Below are 25,097 nucleotides of genomic sequence, written 5' to 3' on the forward strand. Positions count from 1 at the left end.
CCAGCAGAGGGCGCCAGAGTCCATTTGGGCCGTGAGCTGTTTGGTTGACAGTTTGAAATAGAAGTGTAAACATGGAAAGCCATTATTGTCCTCAGTGAGCATAAACCCAGGGTTTGAACAAGGCAGGTTAGTTGGACTTCTGGGCATTAGAGACTCCGCCAAGTCTAATTAAAATGTATAGTTTGCTTTAGGTGAGAATACAGAATGAGAAATTCCCCAGCGGCCACAGTGTCCCTTAGCACACTTGCTCTCAGTTAAGAAAAGAGCATCTTCTTAATGTCACGTTGAGGGTAACAGTTTTAGGAAGTCACTGATAGGGCCATAGATGGGCACACAGTGGCCATCACATGGCTTATTTGAATATGCTTCAGACATGGCTTGTTCTATGACTGAGCCTCGTCTTGACGTAAAAAGATGGTGCGCCTGCACATGAAACTTTCTCAGTTGAGAGCAGCTGCTCTACAAATTCAGTGGATGATGGGTTAGAGACGGATCTCCTGTGTGGAGAAGGCAGCTCCTCCAAAGTCCCCAAACATGTCATAATTTATTATAGAGCATGGTAAAAGAAAAAATTTTTTTCACCCTTGTTTTTTTTTATTGAAGTATAATTGAAATACAATATTGTATTGGTTTCAAGTATATAACACAGCTACACACATTATAAATCCTCACCCCAACTAGTGCAATTACCGTTTGTCAACACAGAAAGATGTTACAGAATCAGTGACTATGCTGCACTTCCATTCCCCTGACCAACTTATATTGTGATTGAGATTTTGTACTTCTTTATCTGCCCATCCGCATCAACTCCTCCCCCATGGTAACCACCAGCCACTTCTCAATGTCTGCGAGTCTACTACTGTTTTGTCCATTTTCTTTTGTTTTTACATTGCACATATAAGTAAAATCTTATGGTATTGTCTGTCTCTGCCTGGCTTATTTCACTTAGCATAATACCCTCCAGGTCTGTCCATGTTGTCACAAGTGGCAGGATTCCTTTATTTTCTATGGCTGGATAATATTCCATTGTGTATATGTACCACCTCTTAATCCATTCATCTATTGATGGACACTTAGGTTGTTACCATATCTTGGCTATCATAAATAATGCAGCAATAAACATAGGGGTGCATATGTCTTCTTGAATCAGAGATACTGTTTTATTTGGGTAAATTCTCAAAGAATGTGAAGTTACTGGATTGTATGGTCTTTTTATTTTTATTTTTTTGAGAAATCTCCATACTGCTTTCCACAGTGGCTGCACTAATTTACATTCCCACCAACAGTGTAGGAGGGTTCCCCTTTCTCTACATCTTTGCCAACACTTGTTATTTCTTGTCTTTGGAGTAGTGGCCATTCTAACTGGTGTGAGGTGATAAGTTCCTGCGGTTTTGATTTGCATTTCCCTGACGATCAGTGAAGTAGAGTATTTTTCATGTGAGTGTTGTCCATCTGTGTTTCTTCTGTGGAAAAATGCCTGTTCAGGTCCTCTGCTCATTTTTTGATTGGGTTATTTGCTTTTTGGTGTTGAGGCATATGAGCTCTTTATATATTTTGGATGTTAGTCCCTTATCAGAGAAATCATTTATGAATATATTCTCCCATGCTGTCAGTTGCCTTTTGTTATCTTGATGATATCCTTTGTTGTACAGAAGTTTTTTAGTTCGATGTAGTCCCACTTGTTCATTTTTTGTTTTGTTTTCCTTGCCTAAGGAGATGTGTCCAGGAAAAAATTGCTCATGCTTATGTTCAAGAGGTTTTTGCCTATGTTTTTGTCTAAGAATTTTATAGTTTCATGTTTTACATTCAGATCTGTAATCTATTTGTAGTCTACTTTTGTGTATGGAGTTAGACAGTAATCCAGTTTCATTCTCTTGCATGTAGCTGTCCAGATTCCCAATGCCACTTTTTGAAGAGCCTGTCTTTTCCCCATTGTATATTCATGGTTCCTTTATAGTATATTAATTGACCATATATGTGTGGGTTTATTTCTAGGATCACTATCCTGTTCCATTGATCTAATGATCTCTTCTTGTGCCAGTACCATACTGTTTTGAATACTGAAGCTATACAGTACAGATTGAGGTCAGGGAGCATAATCTCCCTAGCTTTGTTCTTCTTTCTCAGGATTGCCTTTGCTATTTGGGGTCTTTTGTGGTTCTGTATGAATTTTAGAACTACTTGTTCTAATTCATTAAATAATGCTGTTGGCATTTTGATAGGCATTGTATTGAGACTGTAAATTGCTTTAGGCAGGATGACCATTTTGGCCATATCAATTCTTCCTATCCATGAGCACAGAATAGATTTCCATTTATTTGTGTCTTCTTAAATTTCTCTCGTAAGTGTCTTACAGTTTCAGAGGTCTTTCACTTCCTTGGTTAGGTTTATTCACAGGTATTTTAATCTTTTTGATGCAATTGTAAATGAATCATTTTCCCGATTGCTTTTTCTGCTAGTTTGTTGTTAATGTATAGGAATACAACAGAGTTTTGCATATTGATTTTGCACCCTGCAACTTTGCTGAATCCAGTTATTAGTTCTACTAGTTTTTTGGTGGAGTTTTTAGCATTTTCTATATATAGTGTCATGTCATCTGAAAATAGTGACAGTTTTACTTATTCCTTATCAATTTGGATGTCTTTTATCTCTTTATCTTGTCTGATTGCCATGGCTAGGACCTCTAGTACTATGTTTAATAAAAGTGGTTAGAGTGGGCATCTTTGTCTTGTTCCTGAACAAGTGTTAGCTTTTTATCATTGAGTATGATGTTAGGTATGGGTTTGTCATATATGGCCTTAACTATGTTGAGGTGTTCCCTTTATACCCATTTTATTGAGTTTTTATCATGAATGGGTATTGAATTTTAACAAATTCTTTTTAAGCATCCGTTGAGATGATTATATGGATTTTATCCTTCTTTTTGTTAATATGGTGTATCACATTGATTGACAAGTACTGTACCATCCTTTCATCCCTGGAATAATCCTACTTGGTTGTGATGGATGACCCGTTGATGTATTTTTGAATTCTGTTTGCTAATATTTTGCTGAGGACTTTTTCATCTATGTTCATCAGGGATATTGGTCTATAATTTTCTTTTTTTTGCAGTGTCTGTGTCTAGTTTTGGTATTAGAGTGATGTTTGTCTCATACAATGAGTTTGCAAGTATTCCCTCCTCTTCTGTTTTTTGGAATACTGTAAGGAGGATGGTTATTAGCTCTTCTGTAAGTATTTGGTAGACTTCACCTGTGAAGCCATATGGTTCTGGAATTTTGTGTTTTTAAACTACCAATTCAATTTCATTACTGGTAATTGGTATGTTCAGATTTTCTGTTTTTGTCTGGGTCAGTCTTGGAAGGATATACTTTTCTAGGAATTTGTCCATTTCTTCTAGGTTGTCCAACTTATTGGCATATAATTTTTATAGAATTCTCTAATAATTCTTTGTATTTCTGTGATGTCAGTTGTGACTTGTCCATTTTCATTTCTAGTTTTATTTGTGTCCTCTCTCTTTTTTTTCTTGATAAGCTTGACTAGAGGTTTGTCTATTTTGTTTATCTTCTCAAAGAACCAGCTCTTGGTTTCGTTGTTTTATTTTTCTCTATTTTGTTTATTTCTGCTCTGATCTTTATTATGTCCCTCTTACTAACTTTCCATTTCATTTGTTCTCTTTTTCATAGTTTCTTTTGTTGTGAGTTTAGACACTTTCTTTGTGATTTTTCTTGTTTTTGAGTTAGACCTGTATTGCTATGTGCTTCCCACCTTCAACCATTTTTGTAGCATCCCACATATTTTGAATTGTTGTATTTTTTTTCATTTGTCTCCATGTATTGCTTGATTTCCTTTCGATTTGTTCATTGATCCATTGATTATTTAGAATCATATTGTTTAGCCTCTATGTGTTTGTGGGGTTTTCTTTGTTTTCTTCATGTAATTCTCTATTTTCATACCATTGTTAACTGAAAAGATTCTTGATACAGTATCAATCTTTTTGAACTTATTGAGGTTTTTTGTGTGGTCTATTCTGGAGAATATTCCATATTCACTTTAGAAAATGTGTATCCTGCTGCTTTTGGGTAGAATATTCTGTATATATTTGTTCAGTCCATCTGGTCTAATGTGTTGTTCAATACCTCTGTTTCCTTATTTATTTTAGTTCTAGATAATCTGTCCATTGATGTAAATGGAGTGTTAAAATTCCCTTTTATGATTGTTTTGCTGTTTCCCCCTTTAGGTTTGTTAATATTTGTTTTATATGTTAAGGTGCTCCTCTGTTGGGTGCATAGATATTTACAGTTGTTATTCCCTCTTGTTGGACTGGTCCCTCTTCATTATATAATGTCCTTCTTTGTTTTTTGTTACTTTCTTTGTTTTGAAGTCTATTTTGTCTGATACAGTACTGCTACTCCTGCTTTTTTCTCCCTTTTAAATACATGGAATATCTTTCTCCACTCCTTCAATTTCAGACTATGTATGCCTTTATGTCTGAAGTGAGTCTTTTGTAGGTAGCATATGGATGGGTCTTGTTTCTTTATACATTATGCCAACCTAAGTCTTCTGACTGGTGCATTTAGTATAGTTAAGCTTAAGGTAATTATTGATAGATGTACTTATTGCCATTTTATTAATTTCTGATTGTCTCTATTCCTTTCTTCCTCTTTTATATTCCTCTCTTGTTATCTGATAGTTTTTCTTAGTGCTATGCTTTAAAAATTTTTTTTGTGTATCTATTAGTCTTGTGGTTACCATAAGATTCATAGTTTCCTAAATACGTGTCAGTCTATATTAAGGTAATGGTCATTCTATTTTGAATGCAATCTAAAAGTACTCCTTTTTTTAAATTCTTCTTCTTCCTCCACACTTTATGTATAAGATAATATAATCTACATCTTTTGTGTATCCCTTGACTGATTTGGTGTATAGTTGATTTTACTACTTTTGTTTTTTTAACTTCATAACTGCTTAGTAATTGGTCTACTTTTACTGTAGGTTTATTCTCACTAATGAAAAATATTTAGGCTTAAGAACATTTTCATCTACATAAGTCCCTTTAAAATATCCTATAAGACCTGTTTAGTGATGGTGAATTCTTTTAACTTTCATTTACCTGGGAAACTTTTATTCTGCCCTTCAATTCTGAATGATAACCTTGCTGTATAGAGTATTTTTGGTTGCAGGTTCTTCCCTTTCAATAATTAAATATTTCGTGTCACACCCTTCTGGCCTGTAAGCTTTCTGCTGAGAAATCTGCTGATAGCCTTATGGAGTTTCCCTAATAGGTACTGCCTCTCTCTTACTGCTTTTAAGAGTCTCTCTTTACCTTTAATCTTTTCCATTTTAATTGCTATATGTCTTGCTGTTGTCTTCCTGGGCTTTTTTTGTTATGGGCTCTCTGTTCTTCCAGGATCTGGGTGTCTATTTCCTGACCCAGCCTGTGGAAGTTTTCAGCAATTATTTCTTCAAAGAAACTTTCTACTCCTTTGTCTCTCTCTTCTCCTTTTGAGACCCCTATTATGCAAATATTGTTTTATTTGGAATTGTCACACAAATGTCTTAACATGTCATTTTTAGAAATTCTTTTTCTTTCTGTTCCTTACCTTTGCTATTTTCCTGTTATCTATTTTCCATCTCATTGGTTCTTCTACTTCCAGGAATCTACTATTATTCTCCCCATTGTATTTTCCATTTCAGTTACTGTATGTTTCAGCTCTGAGTGCTCTTTTTAAAATTTTTGTCTTTTTTTGAAATTCGCACTGAAATAATCAATTCTTTTCTGCAGGTTAATGAGCATCTTTACAGCTGTTAATTTGAAATCTTAATCAGGAAGATTTGTAATCTCTGTTTCATTTAGCCCTCTTTCTGTTGTCTTATCTTATTCCTCTGCCTCCTCATTTTGTATAGGTTTCTGTGTTTCTTCCTTTGTGTTAACTAGATCCAGTATGCCTCCTGGTCTAAAAAGTGATGGCTTTATGAAGATGGTGGTCTGTGGTGCCCAGAGCTGAAGCCTCTTTGCCCCGCAGCGCCTGGTTCTTCCTTGCGGTGGGGCCGCAGTCGCTGTTGGTGGGCTGTGGGTGGGGCAGCCTCTCTGCCTGCCTGCAGGTGGTAGCTGGTGTCCCCTTGCCTTGCTGTTACCCCTCCTTTAACACTCTTCCTTAGGCATTCATGTGGCCAGTTCCCACTCCTTCAAATCTTCCCCAAAGGGACCACTTATCAGTGTATCCTAACCTGACTATTCTAATTAATACAGTGATTGGCTGGCTCCCCAACCCCTGGCTGGACTCTTCATTCACCTCGTCTGTGTACTTTTTCTTTTTTCCCCATAACATTTGTCAGATTCCTATGTATTTGTTTAAAAATTATATTTGTTGTTTATTATCAGTCTTCTCTAAACAAACATGTGAATGCCACAAAGACAGCTCTCATTGTTTTGTTTACTGATGTATCCAAAATGACTAAACGGAGCATCCTCAGAGTAGGTGGTCAATAACTACTTTTTCAATTAATACAGAAGGACTTGCTATGTGAATATCACATTTGCTATGTGAAAAATCCAGGCTAAAGAAAAGTATGTGTAATACATTTTCATATTTAAAAATATATAAGCATTAAAAATATTAGAAGTTTAAGACCCAAAATATTAATAATGCTTGTCATAGGGTGGTAGATTATAGATAGATGATTTCTGTTTTAATTTTGAAACATTCAGTATTTTTCAAGTTTTCTTTCTCTCCTTTCCTTCCCTTCTTTTCCCTTTTCTATATTTTTTTTGAACTCAGGTATTCATTTTGTCAATCATAGCCATCAATTGAGGATATGCTATATACCACTATTAGTCTTTACATGACTCCTTTATTATTTTATCACTGTTTTCCTTTGTACCCCAAACTGTCCATCAAATATTCTCCCCTCCCTAAAGTATGTAATATGTGTCCTAGTTGTCTTTCCAAATGTTCATTTAAATCTGCATGTACTCTTGAAAAATATATAGTGTTTTTTTGGGGGGGGTGGATTTCATTCTTTTTATAAATGGCATTGTTTTGCATTTCATTCTGTTTATAACTTTTTTGATTAACAGTTCATTTCTGAAGTCAGTCCATGCTGCTCTAAAGTCACTGTAGTGTATTGCTTCTCACTGCTGCATAGTATTCTGATATATACACATATATTAGTTACATAGATTATCTCACATCCTATTTATCAATTCTCAAATAAAGGCCACCTAGACTGCTGCTATCTCCTTGTTCTCACAAATAGTTCTTTAATGGTTATCCTCCTGCAAATCTCCTATAGAACATGGTCTGAATTCATACCCAGGAGTGGAATTGATCAAGCTTCACAGCTTTGCTGGCTTACAGCATCACTTCTGCATTAATTTATTAAAAATATTTTATTGAGCACCTAGTTGGCTCCTGAATTATATCAGTAAGACAGACAAACAAGGCAAATAAAACAAAACATTAACAATGGGTCCTGACCTCATGAGCTTACATTGTATCAGGGAAGACAGGTGATAAACAGTAGATGTAATAAGTGATTGATTATGATTACATTATTACATTATAAAACTCTATAAGGTGATAAGGTCTATGGAAAAAATTATAGATCTGTGTAGGACAACTGAGAATATGGCTATATCTGTGTGGAGGGAAGGTGTAGATATAATATTAGAAAGAATAAGCCAGTGAAGGCATCACTGAGAAGGTGATGTTTGAGCAGAACTGGAAAAGGACTGAGGAAGTCAGCCATGCACACATGAAGGAAGTGGATTCCATTGAAAAGGTACCAGGTGGGATATAACTTACATGTTCCAAAAATAGCAAAGAAGCCAATGTGGCTGGAATGAAACAATCAAGGGGAAGAATAGCAGAGAGTGAGGTGCAGGTGTGAATGTAATGGGGGCAGGACATGTAGATCTGGCAGATCTGGGGGCAGACCTGGTAGATCCTTGCAGGGGCCTGAGTTTTATTGTGAGTGAAATAGGGTCACTGCTCTGACATCATCCCTTGTCTCTTGCTGGTCTTGCCACCTTCAGGCCTGCCATCCAGACACAGGGTCCATAGTGACATTTGGGAGAGAAAGGACACAGGTAGAATGTACTTCCCAAAAGCCTGCCCAAGGTTGGAGGCATGTGAGCTTCCCCCATATAGGACATTATTTCCTCCCCCATGCTGATTGGGCCTATCTAAACACTGAAAGATTTCTTACTATTTGTGACTGGTTCTGAGATTCATCAGCCTCTGCCTTCTGTGGCATCAGTCCAGAGGAAGGAGCCCACCACTAGATAGGCATCTTGCCAGAATTTCTAAGCATGCATTTATTTCATCAGTAAACTGAAAAAAAAATTCAAAATTAAACATTATACAAATAATTCACTATAAAATGGAGGGACTGTTTATCACAGAGCTTTTTTATCACAAATAATTTGGATGATTAAAAAAAAAATCTGTTTAGTATTGATTCTTTTTTAGCAGCAACCAGCTAGCCTCTGCAAGCTTTTATCTGCATAATGTAACTTGAAGGCCACCCAGACCGCTCTGTAAGGAAAGCTACATTGGGATAAGATCCTAACTTTAGGAAGATCGGAGGATAGCTGAGAATTCTAAGCAGTTTATTCATATTTATTCAGTGAATTTGAGGGTACATTGTATGTATGGCATCAGTCTCTATTTCTTCATTCATTAGAGAGAACTCCCCACAACGGGGCTGAGGGAACACATAAAACAACCTAAATCACTGCTCCCTCTAGGATCCCTAGCCAAAGCTTAACACATCTGTGGGATAAATGGAAGTTTTCACCCAGAATTTCCAGAATTTCCCACCTGGCCTTAGCCCAATTGCTTACCAATGGATGTTTACCAGAGCTTCTAGTCATGAGGGGAAAGGGGTGGAGAGAAATTGGTCACTCTCTCCTCCCCTCTGTTTCTGATACCTAATTGGTCTGGTGCCTGCCAGTCACCAGGGACACGCCCATGGAACTCTGGCGGGAAGGAGAAGGCAGCTGGAGGAGTGCTTGTGGCGGCTGCAGGGGAGTGCTGGTTTGCTGGTGGGGCTGGAGAGGAAGGAGTTGGGAGCAAGCCAGGGGAAGCCAAGCGAGAGACTGAGCTGTGAGCAATAAAAGCCCTTTCTCTCAACCTTTTCTTCCCCTTGTCCTCCTTCAGTTTCATCAGATTGATTTGGAGCTTCCCTTGAGCAGCCATTTCCTCTGGGAGCTACAACATCCCTTCCTTTATTTGAAATCACAGTAAGAAAGGAGGGTCAGTGACCAGCTCTCCTCCCCTTACATGGTGCATAATCCATGAGAAGGGTGAGAACTTGAAATTGTACACATCTTTTCTTCCAACATACTTACATTGTGAATTTGCCTAACCTAGAGATAGAATATTTGAGAATGTGATTATTGTGAGAAATATAATTACTTAAAATACCACAGAATATTGATAAAGAGCTTTTTCTATGAAAACATAAGAATGAACTAAGACCTTGACATCCTCAGCACTCACTTAAAGCTGCATTGTATGCATTCATGATGCAGTAAATCTAGTTACCATTAGAATATGTCCACACTGAGGTTAAATATGATTGCACTCATATGTCTGTGCCTCAGTACCACCAAAAGATTAAAATAAAATAGTGAAATGTCTTGTTCCTCAGAAAAACACCTTCCTTAGGGTCATTAGAAACATTTTTTCTCTTCTCCTTTGTGATAGTCAATTATCATTTTTCTCTGCAGTTGAACCAGCTGTTAGTTTTCAAGAGAGTCAAAGTTCTCTTTGTTTTAGGATGAAGTTTGTACTACCTTTTTCCACAAAAGAAATAGAAAAGTCCTGGAAATTAAATGAAAGATAATGATTATATCAGACAAATAGATGGTGATTTTCCACATAAACTTTTGAGAAAAATACAAATTTTCATGCGCACAATTTACTTTCATATCTAAGTAACACTACATATGTTATTTTTATGGTAACAAAATGAAGAGTGTATGGTATTACCTTCGTCTTTGAAAACAGCATCAACTTTTCGGCCAGTCCCAGGGATGACATGAATGATCTCTGTGATAACCTGCATCCAAGGATGCATATTTTCATTATACCTGGTAAAAAAACATTGTTTTAGAAGTAACAGGATGTGTATGATTAATAGGATAACAATAAATAACACTTAACATCCACAAAGGGCTTTCCATATGCTGGTCACTGTTCTAAGTGCTTCGAGTATGCTGCCTCATTTAATCTTCACAATTCTGAGAGGTGGGTGCTATCTTTATATCCATTTTGTATAAACCCAGTGACTGCTTTAACAATATGGATAGGTGCACTATTGGCATGAAAATCATAGCATTTCTTTTAACAGGAAAGGGTTTAATAGAGTTACGGGATATTGAGACAGAGTAGACCCTTCCTAATGTGGCATTAGCTTTAAAGATCTGTTTCAAATTTTATCTTGGGCTTCTCTGTCCTATCAGGAAGAAATACTGTGGGGAAAAAAGGTTCTTTTTGGATGCCTCTGCTTTTTATGTCATTTCTGACTCAGTCTTACAAATCCCTTGCCTTCCAAGGACAGGCATGGTGTAATGATAACAAGTGGGGACTAAACGACACTTGTCTTGGCCGCATCCATCACAGAAGGAGGATGGAGTTTCAGCACAATTTAAGAATACTTTAAAAGGCAACTGTCTTTCCACTGAGTGATCTGGTGCCCTAAGATTTCCAAAGGTCTGTCTTTACCTCTAGTACTTCTGACAACAAAGACATATGTCTTTCCAGTTTCTTCCTCAAAAATGGCAGCATTGATTTTCTTCACTCTTTCAGGGAAGCATAAGGAGCTGTACATGTCCCATCTGTACAGCATGATGCCCCTTAGAGCATCTGGCCTAGTATTTACTGCCTGTCCGTCAAAAGATCAGCTATGAAAATAATTTGCCTGGGACTCTGGAAGGCAGTAGGCAGGGTTTGCTCCAGACATTCACTTCCCAAGAAGCAAGGTGCATCTGAGTCAGAATTTCTCCTTAGTGTAATCAGCCCACTTTCCAGCTGCACAGGGAGCATGTGTGGACACGAGTGGTTCTATATGGACAGGAAGGCGATGCACACTTCTACGGATTATCTCCTTTGCCTGGAATGTGCCGCTCTACTTTTGGTTAGGTCAGGTTGAGTACTGACAAAGGAGTTTGAATTTGTTCATTTAGTTACTGCAGAATATCAATTCAACTTACACAAGGAAGGCAGAGTATCTGCACAAATATATGTGACCATGTCAAAATAAGGCAGTTTAGAATGTCACATATAAAAATTTCCTTATTTTCATGGTATGCACATTAGGTAGATCTGTTTTAAGATACTTTACTTATTTAAACTATTTAAAACTATTCATGTTACTTTGGTGATAAAGAGCAAGTGTATTTATATTTTGGGGCTTACAAAAGCCAAATAATTGAGTGTTATTGTTAAAGAACTGAGTGTTTAGCATAGTGTACACAATGCCAGGGTTGGTTATTGGAATGTGATTGGGTATGGCAGAATCCAAGCATTTTGTCCATTGATTCACTGAAGCTCATCTATCCAGGTGGGCAGTAGGTGGGGGAGGTACTCCACATTTATGGAATCTTTTAAAAAACCGAAGAACAAACATTTGTGTCCCATTTCTTGTAAATTTCTCATTTACAAAACACATCGTATATATACATATATATACACAAAATATATCTCTGTGTGTATGTGTGTATATATATATATATATATATATATATATATATATATAGAGAGAGAGAGAGAGAGAGAGAGAGAATGAGAGAAAGAGAGCTATGTAGATCTCTATAATAGATCTGTAGATATAAATACTGACCCAGGCCAGGTTCCATATATATATATATATATACTCCATTTCTTGTAAATGTGGCCCAAGTCAGTAGCTGTCTATCTATCCATCTGTCTCTCTATCTATTATCTATCTATCTATCTATCTATCTATCTATCTATCTATCTATCTATCCATCCTGACCCAGGCCAAGTTCCCATATGTTAGAGATAGATAGATAGATATAAATATATATTGGCTCAGGCCACATTTACAAGAAATAGAACATACATGTATATATAAGAAAATTTGTCCTGGGTCATGATCTCTACCTCTATCTTTCTCTATATATTTATATATCCATGTATCTGTATTTATGTGTCTATAGATACATAGATACTGACCCAGGCCAAGTTTATTTGTTTGTGTGTGTGTATGTATATATATATATATATATATATATATGAGAGAGAGAGAAAGATGAAATCAATCACATCCAATAATATGGCATGTGTTTAAAATACATATGTAGTTTACACTGAGAGCAAAGTTTCTTCATTCTAGTATATAATCAGTAGATAAGAAAAGTTATGACTCTAACCATTTGATGTTTAACTAAAATTTTTGAGAAACAGATTGTGTCACTCTCATGGGGCCACATGACTTGGTAAATGAAACTGTTAGTTTTCAACAAAAGTTCGTGGATGAAAGGTACCCTTTACTCCTTCAATTTTCAACCAATAAAACTGAAGAGAAATCTAATTATCTATATTACTTTGGTGATAGCACCATCTTTATATGTTGTGTATACAAAAGCCAAACTGACAGTAAAACCAGGATGCCTTTAAAAAATAAGGTATCATCTCTGTCAACAACTTCGTAAGCAGCCTCAACAGTGACTGAGTTTGACAGTTCTTTTTGGTCTTTGCAATCTCATTATTATGATAAAACAGGACATCAACAAAGAGACATAACCCATCCCACAGAGCTGCATTCTCTTATTAAATCTGCGCCATCTTTAGAAAGACCCTTACTATGTACACTGTAAAGTACAACTCACAGAGCACTCTGTGAACTTTAAAAATTGGACTTTACTACTTGGTTCTTGGTCCTGCTGGTCCTTAACAGTCCCTGGGTTCTGCATGCACTTGCTTCCAGAGCAACAGAGGACTGGCTGGCAGTGTGTGCACTGGTCCTTCTCTCCTATCCTTCAGGACAGAGAATCAGCTCTAGGTATCACTGGCTTTTCCATATGAGAAGGATTTCCTTCTGTTTTTTTAAGCTTCTTGATATAACTGATTCCCCTACCAATCACATACTCCCTAAATAAAGTACAGATTTTGGATGACAAAGCTTTCCAGGTCCAAAGGGTAAGTGTTAGATTGTTCATCACTTACTTTCAATCTTGCTTTGTCTGGTTCTTGGGTAAAGAAACATAAAAACACGAAGATAGCTGTGTGAAGGTCCCATGTCAGAAAGGATTGTGGCTGACATTTATTTTTCTACCATTGTTCTGCCCCTGGACCACTGAACACACTTAATGCATGGGAGTTGTCTTCAATTATTTGTTCTACTATATGTGCATTTCTACATTCAACAGATATTACCTATGCCTGAGCATCAGTTTACCCTTGAGCCACCAAGTGGGGAAAGGAGAAATGGGGCAGTAAATTTTTCATGGAATCTTGAGTTGGTGCTACAAGAGATTTGTACAAAGTGTTACAATTGCTGAGAAGACAGAGACGTTAATTCTCCTGGAGGACCCAGGGAAGGTGAAACAGCTGAGTTAGGCTGGACCTCTTTCCTGACTCTCATTCCTCTTTCTGGATGTTTCTCAGTTCTATATACCCTCCTTTTATCTTTTTTTAAATGCAATTCTTTAAAAACATAAACTATTCTTAAAAATGGTATTCATGGAAATGTGATCAATGTTTAGATTTTACAATGAGTGTTTATTCTTGCACTACAAACAAGCATCGTGTGCTTCCAGTGGCTTGATTTCTACCCTTTGGGAAAATCTGCTCTGGCCTGAAGGCTTCTCCTCCTTTTTAATACCCTCCTTCACTCAGAGCATGAACTAGATGGACGAAGAAGAGGGAATATTCATGCTGGATTCTTCCGCTCCCTCATCTTGACATGTGTCTCTCTCCCCTTTCCTTCCAAGGCAATTTGTTTTCACAGATTCCCCAGGCTTTATGGATTTCTGCTCTCCAACCAGTGATTCCAACATTACAATAGGGATCCTCCTATGGACTTCTAACATATGATGGATAAGACAGCAAATGCTGTCTGTTCTGTCAATTAGTGTTAACCACAACTTCCCCATGTCAATGGACTATTACGTGAGTGATGGAAGAAGAGAGGAAGTGAATGAATTTCTCAGGATAAAACAAATTCCCCTTTTCACATAATAGTGATGCCTGCAGAGGCAAGGGATGTCAGGAAAGGAGGTATTTTCTAGGACAGGTGGAATGCAGAGCATGCTTTCCCAGCCAAGGTGAGGCAGCAGGTCCCTGCTCATGGGGGAGTACGCTCGCTGGGAGTGGAGAGGCCATCACCTCAGTTCTCCTGGGGCTCCTGGGCGGTGATCGCCAGGTTCACTTGGCATTCACAGTGACAGGAAAGGAGACTCCCCATGAACTCCCAAATCCATGATTGAGGTTTAATAGAGACATGCAATAAGAAAGCTAGATGTTATTTAGTATAGTGCTTGGCAACTAATTTTTAAAATTACTGTGTACTTTGCTCAAGCAAGATCTGTTGGGTGGATCCTCCATATAGATAAAATTAAAGCAGATTTACTATGAAGTGGAGAGGAGGGTTGTGGTCTTAGTCCAACTTCCAGCCTCCAGTCCCTCACCCTCCTCTGCCCCAGGCTCTGGGATAACTGCTCCTGCTAAAGGGCTCTGCTGTACCAGTGCATCCACCGACGGCTGATTCTTCCTCAAATAGTCAGTCTCCAGTCTGTCCTTCTTCTGGGTGTTCTTCACTGTCGACAGTGTGGAGGCCCTCATGCTATGATCTTTCTCAGGCTTCAATTTCTATATGGAAATCAACTATAGAATGATCTTTTGTGCTCAGAAATTTAGCTTAACTTGGTTCTGTTTCCAATCACCAACTCATTTCAAGGATAAATTATATTCTTATTTTTTGTAGCCACTCATCAATAGTCTTTGATCAGAAGCATTTGTCATTTGATATGTCCTGTTAAGGAAGCTCCATCTCCTATCTTCTTATCATAGTTACTTAGTAAACCATTTTCGTATGATAATTGACAGTTAATGAGCACCTCCTGTGTGCCAGGTGTACCTTCTCTGAGCCTTCACATGCTTTGTGCATTTAATTTTTATGGGACTCAGCATGTAGGAAATGGAGGTTGACTCCATTTTTAAAATAGTAGGAAGTTGATGCTCAAAGAGGTTAAGTAACTAATCCAAGATCACAGTGCAGGTATGGGTGTTGCATCTATCTCCGCAGATGTGGACTGTTGAGCCTGGTGGGTCTGACCTGAGTCCTGGAAGTCTTCATTATGCTCCACTGTCCCCAGGACTTTACACATCCACACATTCTAAGGGGTCTCACTCCTAAATGACAGCTAATCTCGGATGGAATAAGAGTTGGTGCGATTATCTCCCACATTCCCACAAGTTTAGGGAATCTTCCCATGGCACCAAAGGTCTGAAGCCCCGTGTTCACAACCTACAGTGCTTACCAGGTCTTAGCTTCAGATAATCGTTTTAGATTCTGCCACGGACATCTCCATCTGGAAGAGATTACTTAAGAAATGAAATCACTCTTGATATGTTGAGACCATGGGGGGCAGGAAGGCAAATGAAAATACATGGAATTCATAGCCATATTGGCTTTGGTTCAAGTTTTGTTTCCTTATCTGACCAGCTCTGCGACGTCTGGGAAGTCACATCTGGGTGGAGTGCGCGTCATACAGGTTGGGATGTGGAATGTGTGGGATGAGCCCTTCCTTCTCCTTGACTTTGCCTGTACAATGCGCTGCGTTCCAGGCTTCATTAGACTGAACATTCATAAACAGTTTAATTTTACTCTCCTAGTCTCAGTGCTCCTCATCCCTTCCACTCAGCCCTAGGGAACGGAGCCCTTGCCTTAATAGGAGAGGCTGTATTGTTTGGGCAGCCCATGGCTACAGAATTTGTGCTCCTTGACTTTGTTGGCCTGGATTCAAAGGCCCAGTTGTTGCCATATGTCAGCTTTCACTTGGAGCACTTCACAAACATTTCATTTAACTCTCTAAGATTCCTTGTCAGTCTTTTCTCAAGGAAGGAAATAATTTATTTCCACGTTATGACTTTTTTCCTAAGAGGAATGCCTTTGCAGTGGTCATTAAGACATTACCTGAAGATATTAATTATCTATGTTGGAGGAGTTTCATGAGGATAAAGGACCTGGGAGCACCATCCATCTCCTCCTGCTGCTCCAGCAAGGCACCTCTCTGAAGTCAGAATGGGTCTCTCACTGTCAGCTGTGCTCTTACCACCACCATTGCTGGTAAAACTGTCACTGTTGGCTACAACTGGGCAGAATGGACCAGTTCTGTAGCATCCTGGTGCTGTGGAGCTACACTGTGATTCTTGTCAGTTAAAGCAAATGGTCTGTCCATTGGCAATGTGAAGTGCGAGGGGCCCTCCTCGACCTAAGTCTGCTCAGATTCTACTAAGCCCTCTGGGCTCCAAGCTTTGCCTCTAACCCTAGTGGGCCTGCACTCCCCAGCTGCAGCAAGAACTCGCTGCAGAGGGTTTAGAGAGAACCCCCACCCTTGATACCTCTTGGAATCTGATCATCCTGTCAATCAGTTTAGCCTAAATGTCCCCTTAGCCTTGCTTCCTTTTAGTAATTTTCCACCCACTGACCCCCAATCCTGCTCTTTGGCTACGAATCCTCACTTGTTCATGCTGTATCTGGAATCAAGCCTGGTTCTATACTGAGGTCTTTTTCCCCATATTGTAGTAGTTCCTACATAAAATTTGATTTTTAAACACTTTGTAGTCCAGCTCTGGTTTTCCTTAACAAGGTAGTGGTGCCGTCCAATGGTGCTTGGACACTTAAGTGGATGCCCACTGGAGTCCCCGTAGGGAAGCCCCCACTTTCCCTGCTCTATGAGGGCAGCTGTCAGCTGTTTCACCCCAGATATCTCTGGCCTTGAGAAACCTGACAACACAGCGTGTTGTACCCATGGGAAAGGAGCTAGATAAGGGCCTTGAAGGCCAGACACCTTGTCATGAAGGCCATACGCATGTGCATCTTCAATATTTATGCAACCATGAATTAGCACTGTAGCAGTATAAGAATTACAGCTTTATGCAGAATAAAGTGGCCTCTTTTTAGCACCTTCCATGATGACTCCTGCTGCCTTCTTTGCTCTCCATGTTGCCCCAAAACCTCAAAGGCAACCCCCGGAACCCTACAGTCCCACAGTCCCCCAAGGAAGTGGTGATGATTGAGCTGCTTGCTTCTCGAATCTTGAAATTCTGCCACTGTTGTTGTGAAAAGGGCTCCTATGGCTTACCTACGTCACAGCCCAAACCAGACAGAGCTAGAGAACTGCAGCTCCTGCTGAGTCACTTTCTCCCCTTAGTGTACCTTAGTGTAAATCCCCTGAACCTCCTTCCTTTTTTTTTATTGTCTCAGGGAATTACTCATAAAAATTCACCAGAGATCAGAAATATTTGTGCTCTGCCAATTCACATTTTCTCTTCAGATGTGGCCACAGGGCAAGGAGGCAATGCTTGGCTGGACCAAGAATTATGAGTGTTATAGAAGATTTTGTTATTTCCCTTGCTCTGGTACTTTACTCCATTAGTAAATTTCTACTTTTGCTATATCATTAATCAATCTCTTTTCAATGGAGTTTCTTCTTTTTTCCTTCTCATCTCTGTCCTCTTTATTCCTAAAGGAAACTTTCTGGGACCATACTTCCCCTTCAAGTTACTGCTCTGTCTTTCTTCTTTCCTTCATCACAACTTTTTTTTTGCAAGGAGAGTTTACATTCATTACCACCAATTTTACGTTTGGCACGTAGGAGATGATCCATGACCATTGACTGAATGAAGGAACAGATAAAGAGATCAATATTTCAGGTTCAATTGTTATTTGCAAAAATATCTTACTGTATGATTAGGTTTGGCTTATTTCATCTTCCTTAAGGTGAATAATTTCTTCAAATATCACAGAGAGAACATGAGTACGTGTTGAGCAAATGTTTCAAGTGAAACATCCATGCTTAAGGATTGATATGTCCTGCTAAGGCCATTTCATGTCAGCTTTAACTGCACACTTTATTCATTTGCAGGACAGCAATATTTCCTCTTCTGTGTAATTTTTGAAGCAGTCAGTAATATGTGCAGGTTTATGGCACAATAATAACAGACAGAGAGTGTAGCCCTTATACAAACCAGAATTATTTCTCAAGTGCAGCTCTTTTTAAGAAGTTTAAACCAAAATGGCTTCTGGTATGACTCAGCTGAGATTAGCCAACCTCTCCCAGCCCCCACCCCATGCACAAGAGCTGGAGATACGGGAGGATGCCCATCTTATCTCTGTGAGACTATGACTTGCTTGTTTGTGTGTCTCCAAGGTGTATTTATCTCCTGCTTTCAGATCCTTTTTCAGTGAATTAGGTTCAGATTATGAACCACATTGTGTTCTGCTTTGCTGAATTTTCCTCTGCAAAGAGGAATTGTCCCACAGTGCAAAACCTACAAGGTTTTTCTAAGGCATTTTTTTTTTCCTAAATTACTCATGCCTCTGTTCTCATTTATTGTCCAGCAAACTGGTTTGATCCGTTGCTTTTCTTCAAGGAGTTAACTGTTGATCCAATGTGCACTGGATGAAAGGAACCATATTTAACATCTGTAGGGCTTTACACCTTTTACAAACATGATCTTAAGTTTGTCTCTGCAACAATCCTATAGAGCAAATAGGGCAGATTAGTATTAGTCCCCTTTGATAGATGAAGAAGCTGTATTTCCTCACAATAATTAAGGGACATGCCTGAGACTGTACAGTCAACAAATAGTGGAGGAAGTTCTGGAACTCAGGTCTTTGGACCACAAAACAAGTAACCAAGCTCTGAGTACATATCAAGGAACAATGCAGGCAGACATCTTGGCTTTTGAATGAACTGTTGAAGGAAGACAGATAGGTAGACAGATCTTTATGAAATATTGATTCAGAAAGCTTTCAACCAAATAATAGCATATTTAATTTTATTGATGTGGGCTTTGAAGTATGCTTAAATTATACTGTGAGAATTAAGGATTGACTGCTCTTACTTTTGTCCCACTACAGAGATTACTCAAAGACCAAATCCCTTTTTGAGCACATTAATTCAAGATGATGTTGGATGTTTGGTTCAGAATTTTCTCAGCATATAATGCTGGCAGGTACTCTCTGCTTTGGGGAAATCCATTTAGTTACTCACAATTGAGATTCATGGTTTTACAAGTATACAGGAACAAATGTAGACAATGAAATATAATATTTGAAAGTTGAAATGTCTCAAAAATCAAGGCATGTGGTTTCCCTGAAGTAGGCACCCATGCTTGCCTGGGGATTTCAGGGATCCTTTAGCTCAGCTCATTCGCTGTGAAGAGACATCTGTTCCTCTGTATTAGCAGCTAAGCAGTGATTAAGGTCAGCTACTTTTTTGGTAGTAAATAGGTATGAATTCCACTTAAACATGCTGAAAGTACAGAGATAACTGCTTGGCTCAAATTGACTCAAATTAATCACAACTCCTCATGGGAAAAAGAGTAAGAATCCTGCCTGCTTTGGTGTAGTGTCAGATTCTCCAGGCCAGCACAGGTTTCGGTCAGGGTGCTGGCAGTAGAGCAGGAGTTACGATCTGTTCCGCTTGAATGTGGCTGAGGTCTTCATTCTAAGGGTCAGAAATGGATGAGTGAGTTGAGAATTCTGCTGTTCAATGTTGGAAAAAAATTAAGAGCAAAGCTGAAGAGCAGTAAGAAAAAAAGAAAAACAATTGAAAAGTGAGATAGGAAGGAGGAACAGGAGAAAGTGAAACAGAAACAGAGAAAATAGAGATTCCCATTTAAATCAGAAATTGTTTGATTTAAAGAAATAGAAAAGCATTCAGCTTTTATTGTGAGGAAGCAACAGGCACACTTTGCTTCTGTAAAATTAGAACTGGGAAAAAACTCCCACTGTTGACATTTCTTAGAGGCCATAACGGTAGGAAAGGGGGCTGGGATTATGGAAAGAGCTGCATCCTTACTTAAATAGACACTAAGCATTGTACATCAAAAGAATAGATAGGAAAATATAATCTTCTGGTCTGACCTGTCTTTAAGGAACAGGACTTTTACCCTCAGGGTGCTGATTACATCTAAGGATGCAGGATCTCATGTGGCTGGTGTCCCAGATCCCGGAGGCACAGATTCTGTGGGTACCTCAGGGTCATCATGGGAAATGGGGGAGGCCCTGAAGGGCACAGATGTGAATATGCAAACATTAGGAGAAATGTGATGCTTTTGTCAATTTATAAGCTTTCCAAACATTCTCAAGGTGCTTTGAGATAAACCATCATGTAGTGTTTTAGTGCTTACAGGAAGACCATTATTGTAAAGCTTTCCTAGAGAACATTATTTTCATCACCACTTACCATACAGGGACTGAATGCCATTCACATCCTGAGGAAGGCAGAACTGGGCCAGGTCTGTGAATGCTTTATGGGGTGCGTACATCAAATCTTCCATGTTGGCCAAGTCGAAGAAACCCAGGGAATGGCGAAGTTCAGGAGCAGCAATAGGAATAAACTGGGCTGTATTTGAAAAACCATAAATGTTCAGAATTTATCAGCTATTTAATCCATAAACATACATACAGAACACATGTCAACTATACAGGCCATCCTTGGAGTCACACAATGTCTTTTTCTTATTTGCAGATTAGTTCACTGATTGGCATATTCTGTACTTCATAAAAATTTGTGTATTTTTCAAGATGACTTGAAGTCGATATGTAGGAGAGTTTTTTTTACCATAGCCCTCCCTAGTTCTCCATGTGGTCATGAAAAACCAGGTCACTTTTCTTATACTGACAGTGTTTCCAGTAGGTATTTCTTTGGAGGGACCAAGACTAGTAGTGTATCAATGCATATAATTTATACAAAGTGAGTTACTGTTCAAATTTAGTAACTTGTACCATTTGCAACCTTAGTTAAAATTAATCACAGAGAATTCATATTATTCCTCAAACTCTTAAATAACAAAAACTCTGGTTATTTCCTGTGGGGATTTAATCTGAGTTGTTCTTCCTCCTCATCATAATCAAATAATTTTTATGTCAACCCCTCTCCCCCCCCCAGTAGCCAGTGCCAGTGGACATGCACACTCTTCAGTTTGAAACAGAAACATGCCCAATAACAGTTTTCTGCAGCACAAACACAGCTGGATTTAGCTTTTCTTTATATTATAAAACCAAGTCTCCAAGCAAACATATAGAAAAGAATAGTTGTTCAATAAAACAATATCATTTCATGCAGCACAAATTTGAAGTTTGTGTACTCAGTAAAGATGCTCTTCGCATTTGTATTAAAGATCACAACCAATCTTGAAAATAGCAATTGTTTCAGCAATGCATTTCCAAACTTCAAACTCCACTCAAAAAAATAAATGAAATGCAGTGAATTTTAGTCATTGTGTTTAAACCTAGCAAGTCTTGCAGAACCAACTTAGGGGAAAAAAACTTCTGTGCTAGAGATAGTGACATGTTTATTGAAATAGATGACCCAGCAATTTCCTTTATTTTATGGCATTTTTCATGCTCTTTTAAGAGAAAAGGAGGCAAGTTGGAAGAAACTCAAGGACACATATTGGGTTGGAACTGATTAAATGCAATTCATTCCCCCTTAATCATCTATAGTTAAAGTAATAAAAAGCATCATTAAAATGTTCATCCTAAAGCCAATTCACCCTATAAGTTGTGGAAATAAGATTGAGTAGTACTTGCAACACTGTGCTTGCTGGGGGCAAAGAAGAAATTCAGACATAATAAAATGTTCTTCAACAGTAATTGAAACAGAGTGCTTTTGGTTGTTACCACTCAAGTGATCAGAAATTTCAGTTATTAGGATGTTTCATTTATTGCTCATTCTGGACAATCAAATTATCCTTGGATAACATTAGACATTATTCCTGAAATTATCTAGAAAGGTTTATGACCCACTTGAAGTGTCCTTTATCTATAGTTCATCATCATCAAAGTGAACGTCTCCATAAAAGCCAGGCCCAGGTGGAGAAGCTTGAACCAAAATGTGTCCTACTAGTATGTCAAATTATCAAAGTCTCCATGTTCTGGCAGAGAAAAAATAATCAATGGAAACATAAGTGTTCAGAATTTCTTTTTGCTCCTTTTCAATCAGACACCACCAGATAAATGAATACATTTTATTATATTTTATTACCTTTAACTGCAAAAGAGATCATAATGTCAGCCTGTCCTTCATGAATCCTGGAGAGTGGATGTGGAGTCACCTCCTCCCAGGTTCTCAGAGCTGTCTCAATAGCAGAATCAACAGCATCTTTTGGCAAATCTGGCATATAATCCATAATCCTTTAAGGGAAAAATTGAAGAAGATAATATTTTCTCTTACAATAGTAATTTATAAAGTTTCAATATTATTTTGGAACCTTTTTAGAAATATCTGTGTCAACCAAGTAAAAGAGGCAGAAGTGAAAAAGAACAAAAGCCTTCTATTTGTGGTCTCAGAAATGCAATTTGGGGAGCATAGATTGTTGAGTAAACGTGGGCAAAGCAAAGGGTTTTTATGAGAAAGAAGGGGAGAGGGTTATTACATGATTTAGATAAAGATGAGAAGAGAAAAAAACATTAATTTGTTGCTAACTGGTTGAGCTGCTTATGATTATCTTCTGGTAGATTGTGTTGGTGCTATTAAACAACACTATTCTTGGTATGCATTAGTCACCATTCTGTCATAGAGAAGAGTTCATGTCAAAGGTTTATGGTCTGAATGCCAGTTCTGTTGGATTTTATGAACAACTCCTTGTAAAACAATGACCAATTCTGGCCCAGTTTTAGTTCATTAGTTAAAAAGGAAAATGGAGCTTTGAAATGGAGTCTGTCACATCCAGACATTTTACAGAACCCCACATCTATAAGTAAGGGGAGTTTTCTTCTACTTCAGCATGACAGGAAAGGTACTGAAGTGACCAGCATTCGTAACCCACATCTGGGCTTGCACATCACCTCCAGAGGGTCGGCATCCATCTTCCTTGTCCTGGAACTCAAGAAATTTCTTCATTTCTTGTATTTTTTTAAACAACAGTACCACTATCCTTTCTTCTAACAAACTATTTCATATCCTTTGCAAGATTGGAGTAGTTTTCTAGATTAAGCAAGTTTCTAGGTTTAACAGAATGTTAAACAACAAAAATTCCAGTAATTTAAAAGATCAAATTGGCTTTGTTAGATGGTTCATGAATTGGTCAGCATCCCATCTAGCAAGCAGAAAGGGACTCTAATGAACTGTAGGAAAGGAGTTTTTTTAAAGGTGGAAAAGGGGCAGAAAAAGAATGTCATTAGCAAGGTTTGCATCATTCTAGGCAAGGCCAGTTTCCTACAGGCAATGAGAGGGCTCAGCTGGGCAGAGTATCTCACTAGTGCTGATGAGGCAATTCCATGTTGACTGGTTAAACATTACATTCCTGGGAACAGTGGTGGGGAGTTGAAGTTGCAGATTAGACTAGATATTAAGTCTTGGTTTGCTGATGTAAGGCCTCCAATTTGGGCCTGTGGTTTTCTTAACATGACTGTAAGTATAGTTTTATGGTCGTTCTAAAATGTTTTTTAGCCATTTGTCCAAATTTCACGATCTATTTTAGTTATTATCTAGTTTATTTAAACAAAAGTAGGTATCCCATTTAATCTGATTTTGCATTAAGACTCTCCATTATTATTTTATCCAATTTTTAAATTTCATTGCAATTTAGTTTGTCAGCCAAGCAAGAGACTTGAAACTAAAAATTCAGGTCCCACATGCTTAAAGAAAAAGAAACCCTCCCTTGACATAATTTTGTAGATAGTTTGAGTGAATGTATCTAACATTTTTCAACTTATGTTGTTAATATAGACATGGTTCAAGACTGAAGTGGGATAAATTCTTTTGTTCAAACATGAAAAGTAAGAATATGATTATTATTATCTGATATTATTTGGAGATCAAAGTGAGCATATCCCTCCTCCCTAGTTATTTTAACTAAATACATCCTAAAGCCAGAGAAGTTTCAAGAAATTTCCATGTGTTCTGTTTACTTAGCCCTAAAGTTGCACTATTATTTTATTTTATAACCTCGAGTAATCATATCCCCTTCCTTAAACTTTTTTTCCTTCTCTGTTGAAATGAAGGGCATTCCACCTCCAACATTTCAATATTGGCTAATGCTAAATTCTTCCAACACCATCGCCTCTAATCAAATAATTCTGCTTTGTGTTGCAAGACCAAGCAGGCACATTTGTTTCTCCACTTCGGCTGGCCAGTCTTGCAATGACTGCTGCATTAAGCACCTGGACAAGATTTGTGCTTGCATCCTCCTTAGCTTTTCCATTCCGTGGGTAAGCTGAGCAGACTGGCAGACATAACAGCACAAGGATAGCAACATGCTTCGTCCTCATTGTCCTTACCTCAGGAAAACACCTTCTTTGCTTATTGGCCTCTATGCCAACCCTCTAGTGAATGTTGTTTTTTAGCATGACAATGTTTATATCTGAATAGCATGATTCATGCATGCATTTTTAAATCTGAATGACATGAGAAATGTTCACAAAATTCAATGTGTAGACAGTATAGCCTGCATCATCAATTTCCCTCAATCTTCTAAATTTGAATGATGACAGAATGATTAATCTCCAGGAAAAGGTTTCTGTGTTTGCAAAAGGAAGAAGAATTGACTGGATAATTCATGTTTGTGTGTTTACTGAGGGGTAGCTGACAATCCTGGTAAAATGTCACGTTTAGATATTTTATAACCAATGTAATTCTCTTCTGAAAAGACAATATTTTAAACTCAAATGTGAGTTAGGAATAAGTGGATAAACAGAAAGAAATTCCAAATACATTTATGGTGTAAATGTGGCAATTGCTATCTAAGAAGATCTCAGAAGAGTTATTTCATTTCTTTTGTTCTTGTTTAAAACAGTTATTATGGATTTTCAGATGGATTTACTGACCTTAGAGTGCACTGTGAGAAGGAAACAAGTGTTGGAAAGGATGGGCTACAGAGGAAGGAAGA

The 25,097-nt window shown here is 38.1% G+C and overlaps 1 pseudogene; it reads right to left on the reverse strand.

Annotated features, from left to right (window-relative positions):
- Positions 1 to 22,030: 22,030 nt before the first annotated feature.
- Positions 22,031 to 24,480, reverse strand: LOC108400676 (stromelysin-2-like; annotated as a pseudogene).
- Positions 24,481 to 25,097: the final 617 nt, after the last annotated feature.

Source organism: Manis javanica, chromosome 6 (genome assembly GCF_040802235.1).
Source record: "Manis javanica isolate MJ-LG chromosome 6, MJ_LKY, whole genome shotgun sequence".
NCBI lineage: Eukaryota > Metazoa > Chordata > Mammalia > Pholidota > Manidae > Manis > Manis javanica.